This window comes from Gavialis gangeticus, unplaced genomic scaffold (genome assembly GCF_001723915.1).
Source record: "Gavialis gangeticus isolate Ggan-Ray unplaced genomic scaffold, GavGan_comp1, whole genome shotgun sequence".
In the NCBI taxonomy this organism is placed as follows: Eukaryota; Metazoa; Chordata; order Crocodylia; family Gavialidae; genus Gavialis; species Gavialis gangeticus.
The window spans coordinates 5,465,397-5,473,122 of NW_017729019.1; the positions used below are offsets into that span (position 1 = coordinate 5,465,397).

General features: G+C 46.1%; 1 pseudogene; it reads left to right on the forward strand.

The window, feature by feature from the left end:
• Window positions 1-297: 297 nt before the first annotated feature.
• Window positions 298-7,446, forward strand: LOC109295077 (annotated as a pseudogene).
• The last annotated feature ends 280 nt before the right edge of the window (window positions 7,447-7,726 follow it).

Genomic DNA, 7,726 nt, shown 5'->3' on the forward strand with positions numbered 1-7,726 from the left:
GGGGGGCAGCAGGAATCGTTCCCTGCCCAGCAGCACCCAGTGAGCTGGGGCTTTTTTTTCCCCACATGCCAGGAGCTGGGGCAGCCATTGCCAGGCTGCGAGAGGGGCGGGGGATGGACCGGGCCCAGCTGATTTGAAGATTCGGAGATTCGGCTACTGCTGAATCTTCAAATCAGAGTCAGCTGAATCGAATCGGGATGGTGATTCAAATCACCGAATCAAATCACCGTCTCCCGAATCGGCCGAATCCAAAGCAAATACTAGCCATTTCGCACAGCCCTAGTAAAAAGCTTAAACATGGGAAGGAGGAAAGATCTCTTTTCAGATGAGGTCTGGGAAGAGATGGGAAGTTATGAGAAGGACAAGGCCATTCTGAATGGAGAAGACGCTTGTGCTGGCTGTGGTGAGACTATACCCACGCTTGATAAGCAGAAGAGTATTTCAGTTGATTTAAAATGTTTATTCCATCAGCTGAATAAGGAAACCCATTTCAAACGTCATGGGAGTTGATGGCTTTAATGTAAACTCTTTTTCTTAGGCTCAGTACACAAGAAAAATCTGTTGCAGGGCATTAGTGATTGGGGATCTTGGTTGTTGTTTTTTTTTTTGCACACAAGGATACCTTTGCAGAGAAGGAAGAAGGCGAGGGAAGTCCTGATGGAAAAAGGCTTGCTGGAAGACTTGGTGAAGCACCACCAGTATGACATCAGCACCAAATATACACACTCATCTGCTTCCCAGGGGGTCTCTGAGCCACTCTTGAACTACTTTGATGTGAGTTTATGCTCTGCTACAATTTATTTGCTTCAGGGAGGGAAGTACATTATGGTTGTGTTACAGGTTTCCTTGGGATCCCAAGGCTGATGTATTGGATGGGTAGGTCAGCCTGTCACTATAGACCAAAGTCCCTATCACCACATTTTCTCACATACAAAATGCCTTGGAAAAAAATATGTACCCTGATATAGAAAAGGCAGATTGAATGGAAGGGAAGATCTTCCCTTCTAATAAGCAATTGAATAGCAGCAGCAACCCGGCCTGCTCATTGCACTGCTCCCTGTGAGTGGCGGTTTTCCTTTCATTTCTGCTCAGTAATGGGCTGAAACTGCTCTTACCATATTTCCCTCATAAGTCACACTGCAATTTCCCATGCTAGTTTTTGGGAAAGGGTGCATGTTGTATTCAAGATAATATGGTATGTTTGTATTTGGAAATAAGCTGTGGTTCACATGCTTTACCTGCTGCATGTATCCATTCCTGTCCTGGTGGAATTGTTGGTGTTACTGAAAGATGCTTAGGTGATATGGAGGGGATCATTCATGTTTGAAGCAAAACTTCTACGGCTTTTTGCAGGAAAGACCAGTAGGGGTCATTGGCTGACTGTGATACTCCACCTTCGATCAAACCATGACGTTCTTAGCACATATTTGATCTCACATGGTTGTTTATCAGACTTATGTTGGAAACTCTGTTGAGTGCTTGCAACAGTGACAAACATTATCAGAAGAATGCTAATGGCTACAACCATGGCTGCAGAGGGAGCAGCCAACTTGTCTGAAACAATGTAAAACACGAGAGGAAAAGCCTTTTTCAATCTGATTTTTTCCATGTTTCAACTGCAGTTCTTCTGCCTTGCAGTCTAAAAAGTGGAGCTGAGGCTCATTGCAGTGTGTGGCTACTGCTCAGCACAATGTCCAGGGTGACTGCCTCATTTGCCGTACTCAAAGGCCAGCTCTGCTCTGATGACTCAGTGGGGGGCATTTAATGTGCGCTCTAGGCATGTGTGAAGTGGGTAGTATTCACTCTGGATTTGGATTTGGCCAATTCAGGGCACTGTGATTTGATTCGGTGATTCAGATCACTGTCCCCATCCAATTCGGCTGAGCCTGATTTGGAGATTGAGCTGCTGCCAAATCTCTGAATCAGCCAGGCCAGGCCCATAACCGCCTCTCCCCCAAGCCAGCAATGGCTGCCCTGGCTCTTGTTAAAAAAAAGGCCGCGACTCAGCGGGTGTTGCCAGGTTGAGAAGCAATCCCTGCTGCTCCCCAGTGTCCCATGCTGCATGGGGGGCTCTGCATGAACCCGCTGACATCCCTCCGTTCCAGACCCCCCCCCCATGGCTGCCCCACCTGCTGCGGCTCTGACCCTTAAGAAAAAAAAAAGAAATAACCTGATACTCATAGCTCCTGCTGGTGCTGGGTGATCCCCGCTGCACCCTGCTGCCCCACGCTATGTAGGGGGCTCTGCACAAGCCCCCCCAAGCCCCAAGGACAGTGATCTGGATCAACTAATCGAAACACTGTCCCCGATTTGGGCTGAATCCGAATCCAAATCGAATAGGGCCCCCTAGTTAACAGTGTTGACTATTACACTAAACAGTTATGCGCTGAGCTTTATCATCTTCTTTATAGTAGGGCTGGATGCTGATGCTTTTTCTAAATATTCTTTTGCAGAAAATCACCGGAGGTTTGATCCGTCAAAATCTTCCACCTACCATGGCACAGGGACCAGCATATCCATTCAGTATGGCACAGGCAGCATGGCCGGGGTGGCGGGATCTGATACAGTGCTAGAAAGTACTAATGCAGCAGAAAGGATACAGCCCTCCCTATTTTTTCAGTGATTCACAAATGGGGTGGCACTGTGCCAGCTTACACCCGCTGGGGATCTCACTGTGGAGGAGATGAGTCTCTTAGTAAAGCCACACACCTACTAGCTGCTATGCCCTGAACATCTCTTCTGTTACAAATTTAAATCAGTTTCCGATCACTTAAACCAGCTTAAGTATAAGGTCTGTCCCTAGCCCATAAGCTCACCTCTTGCTCACCAATGGGGTTACAACAACCAGCTGCCCTCTGTCCTGGCCATAGGCCCATGCAGAGTATACTCACAGCACAAGTATTTGCCTCATTCACACCCCATGGGAGCACTGGTTTCTTTTGCTCCCTTCTTATATAGCTCTCCACAGAGGTGGTGCCAGAAGTGAGTGGACAAACAATCGTAAAGGCCATCCACCCAGTGCTAAACCAGCATCTTTGCAATTAGGGGGAAGGGACCATTTTGCAAGCACATTATCCACTCTGCCATCCTCCAGAGCCCTGCCAGTCTGTCTTTTCTGCAGTGAATATCTCTAGTGAAGTCCCCAACACATCTTCAGGCATTAAGAGCTATGAGTACCTTGAAGAGCGGATAAATAACCGACTCTCTCAAGTGAGCTACACACGGTAGGTGCTGTTACTGTGTCTGGTCTCTCAGTGGTAGGGGAGATAGCTTGACTGGTCAGAGCTGCCCCGGAAGAGGAATGAAAACCAGAGTAAATGACTCCAGGAGTACTCAAGTTGTGTGTGTGTAAACTGTCTTTCCTGCTCTCAGGATGTGTGAATCACTGAACAGCAAATACCCACTCTTGTAAGACCAGCCTTACCCACTCAGCATTGCTTTTATATGACATTTCCTTCAAATACTGATTAACTCAGTGGTTTTCTGGCCAGATAAGGAGCTAAAGAACTGATCCATCTCCTTCCCAGGTTTCCTCCCTCATCGACACCAACCAGCAGTTAGCACTGAGCACCAGCGAGCCAGGACCCATTTTCTTCTACAGCAAATTTGATGGGATCCTGGGCCTGGGCTATCCAGATCTAGCTGCTGATGGGCTTTTTCCTGTCTTTGATAACATGATGACTGAGAACGTGGTGCAGCAGCACTTGTTTTCAGTGTACCTCAGTGTGTAAGTGACTTGCAAAACATGGAAGTAATGCATTTTCATAGGAGTGTGGGGGAAAATCCTGGACCAAGATACTCTGCTTGCTTCCTGCTGTAGTTAGCTCCATTTTATAAATGTAAAGTCTCAGGCATAGAGAGGTGCAGTGACTTGCCTACAGCCACCATCACCAGTGATAGAACCAAGAATATGGCTGGTGTACGGTCCACGAGAACACATTGCCTGTTCATTGAAACAAAATCCTGTTCCCTGTCCGTGGGTTAGTCCCAGTGACTCTTTAGCAAGCAGTGATTACAGTGCTAGCCTGAGTTTCATCCTGGCCTGACTCGCTATGTGACCTGGGGCAAGACAATCTTCTTCTCTGTGCCTTTGTTTCTTGCTCTATAAAATGAGGATACTCCTGTTGAAAGCACTCTCAGACCCCTAGTGAAAAAGTATCCTAGGAAAGCTAAATTATTCACTAGCTGTTATGCTGTTTTATTGGCAACCGAAGTCAAACTCTGCTGCTCCTGCTACATGACTTAAAGAATTTTAAACAAAAGAATAGCAAATGGTGAAAAAGGAGTGATGGTTTAGCTGGTGGGAACATACTTAAATTGATAATTTCTCTGAAATGTTTCAGTTAGTAACAAATGCACATTTTTTCCTGTTTTTTGAAGGAAAGCAATTATTATTAGGAATGGTCCATTACTGAGCCTGTACTTCTTTGGCAAAGGGACTGTCTTTTTTTAGTTTCTGTGTTTCTATATCACCTAGCACATTGGTATTTCAAGTAATTATATGCATTTGTCATTTTCAGAGACCGAACTGGTAGTATGCTCATTTTGGGTGGAACTGATGAATCTTACTTTACTGGCAATATCAGCTGGATCCCTGTCTCTTACCAGGGCTATTGGCAGATCTCAATAGACAGGTATGTAACACATAAAGGTAATTAAATAACTATGATGGTCTTTGGTACACTTCCACAGTTGCAAATATAAACCCAAAGCCCATTTTTCCTCCAGTAGTACCTAACTCACATTGACTTTAGGAGTCAGGATGACAGTGGTGTCTAACCCCATTAGGCCCTAATGTAAATCCTACTAGGTGCTAAATGTATCCTTGGCTGCCTAAATACCTTTGTATTGAAGACTCTTCAAGCTGTCGCAAACCTTAGCAGGTGTAGAAAGGCTCCTCTTGACTTCAGTGGCCTTTGGATTGCATCCCTCATGTCATGGCAGTTGACTGTATGGAGGCCAGGCTCCTGGAGTCCTTGTTCAGGCAGACGTCAGGATGAAGTCAATGAGAGTTGGCTTAAGTAAGGACAGTGCATTTACTGATTCATCCACTCTAGGCCTGAGCCTGAGGAAGTAATGCTGTTTGTTCTGTTGTTAAGGTCTAACATTTTACAGCCTCCTGTGCTTCCTTACCATTTCAAGTTCAAGCACCTTATTTATGTTTTCAATCGCTCAGCATCATTGTGAATGGCAAGGTGATTGCCTGTGAATCTGGCTGCCTAGCTATTATTGATACCGGCACTTGTCTCTTGGCTGGGCCTGCATCAGATGTCAGCAGCATACAGAAAGTCATTGGAGCTACTCCAGTACAGAATGCCCTGGTGAGAGTCCTTCAGGGAGCCTGTGGTCACACCGCACCCTGCACTCAAAGGGATATTCCCTGCAGAAGGCTCTGCCTCACTCGACTTCCTATGCTTTAAATAACTTTACTAGAAATCAGAAAAAGCAATGTTGCAAAAAGCCTGAGGGTCTTGGTTGGTCCTAGGGTTTCCTGTGGGACCTTCTCTGTTCTAGTTTCCTAGTTCCTATTGGTCAAAGGAAATACTGTATCTCAGATGGGGCCATGGCAGCAAAATGATTTGTGTGTGCTACCACAGCTCCAGAGGCATGAGTTTATCAAGGCTTTAATACATATAAATCAATGATCATCTCTGATGTGGCTGAATGATCTCTGGAGAAAACCAAAGATGTCTTCAAGCAAATGCCTCCCTAATCTGTAGCCAAAACAACCTAAATCCAAACTCTGCCTAGTTCCATCTTTTTCTCAGCAGTGACAGTGGGACCAAACTAAGTCTTGCTCCTCGTTTGGTTTCTATGATTGACTCTTCTCAAAGCATTCAGCCACGACTTCTTGTTTCCAGTGCAGGATTCCAGGGTGGTCTCCCATCCAAGTACCACCCAGACCCCAGGCCACAGGCCCCTTAGCTTCTGAGACTGCCCCTCTATCCTTTCATGCCTTGTAAAATGGCTGTGTTGTTTCTTTCATAACTGGATACCCTTTTTTTTTTTGGTGCTCTGTAGTATAAGGTCAACTGCAGTGACATTCCCAGCCTGCTGATGTCATCTTTCTAATCAATGGGATCCAGTTCCCTCTGCCTCCTTCAGCCTACACTGAGCAGGTATGATATGGAGACTTTCTTCGTGGGACACAATAGCATGGTGGGGTACAGCTAAATGGACGGGGTTCATCTCAGCTCAGCTGCCCCCTCCCATTACACAGCTGCTCAGGGGGAAGGGCTTGGGCAGCAGAGCAAGGAGCATGCTTGAGGGAAGGCTTGGGGGATAAGGAGTTAGTAGCCTGATCCAAAGTCTACTGAAATCAATAGAAACACTGACATTAGGAGACTGTGTATCAGGTTTCCTAGGAGAGGTCTGAGTACTGCCTGAGGAGTGTATTAGCAGCATCTTATGTAAGACAGGAAGAGGGGTTCTGCTCAGCTCAGTGGTGATGAGGCATCACTAGGAGTGTGGTGTCTAGGTCTGTACATTGTACTTCAAGAAGACAAGCTGCAGGGAGCCCAGAGGAGAGCAACAAAGACCCTAAGAGGTTTAGGACACAGGACCTATGGGCAAAAGTTGAAAAAAGTGGTCTTTTTTAGTCTAGAAAAGAGGGGACTAGGGTAGCAGGGAGACAAGGTCACAGCTCTTCAATATGCAAGAGGTTGTTAGACAAACATCGATTGAGGCTAGCCTTCATCCAATTTTACCCTGTCTTGGGGCAGATGGTTGACTCGATGATCTCTTGATGTTCTGCTCTACTATATTTTTAAGGCTCTAAATCCATGCTGGTGTTCCAGCCACAATGGCTCTGGCAGCTCACTAGATCAGGGGTTGGCAACCTATGGCCTGTGGGCTACAATTGGCCTGTGGAGCTACAGTAACCTGCCCGTGGAGCTGGGGGGCTTTGATGGGATTCTGATGGCGGAGGGGCTTTGCCCATGCCATGGCCAGGCAGTGGGAGCTTCTGTTGCGCCACAGCAAGGGGAAGCAACCGGTATCAGCATTTGGGTCCTAGCACCAACCTGTGTCAGACCCAAGCTGGGTCATTCCAGCCGGCTGCTAAAAAATATTGCCAATTGCTGCTTTAGTCGGAGCCAGTGATGGGATTTTGCCCTGTAAACCTTGACTTAATAAAGTTGTTGGGAATTACAGTAAAAGCACCAACTCCTCTGGACTTCGCAACCAATGATTTTAATGTTTGTTTATTTTCTGGCCAAATCTAGTTTGGCCAAGGAAACTGCGTTAGTAGTTTTCAGGCAGCGGATATGAACCTGTGGATCTTGGGAGATGTATTCATCAGGGAGTACTACAGCATCTTTGACAGGGAAAACAACCAGGTTGGTCTGGCCAAGTCTGTTTAGACATCACCCAGCAGCGGGTGCTACGATTCATCCTGTATTCAAGTTACCATAATCATATTTCAGTGTTCAAGAGGAGGTTGGACAAGCACCTTGTTGAGCTTATTTGAGCCCAATTACCTCCTGCCTGTGGCAGGGGACCAGGCTTGCTGATTTTACAGATCCCCTCTGGTCCTTTTTGTATGATTCTATGTTTCTATTTTACTAGATTGTAACATCTTAGCAGTATGTGATTATATGTCTGTGAAGAATCGCTCTGGTGTACAGTTGATAACATTCTTGTCGAGAAATAAAGAAAGTCGGAATGATTCAGAATTGTTTGACCACGCATTCATTTGTGTACAAAATAAGCCACAAAACACTTCCCA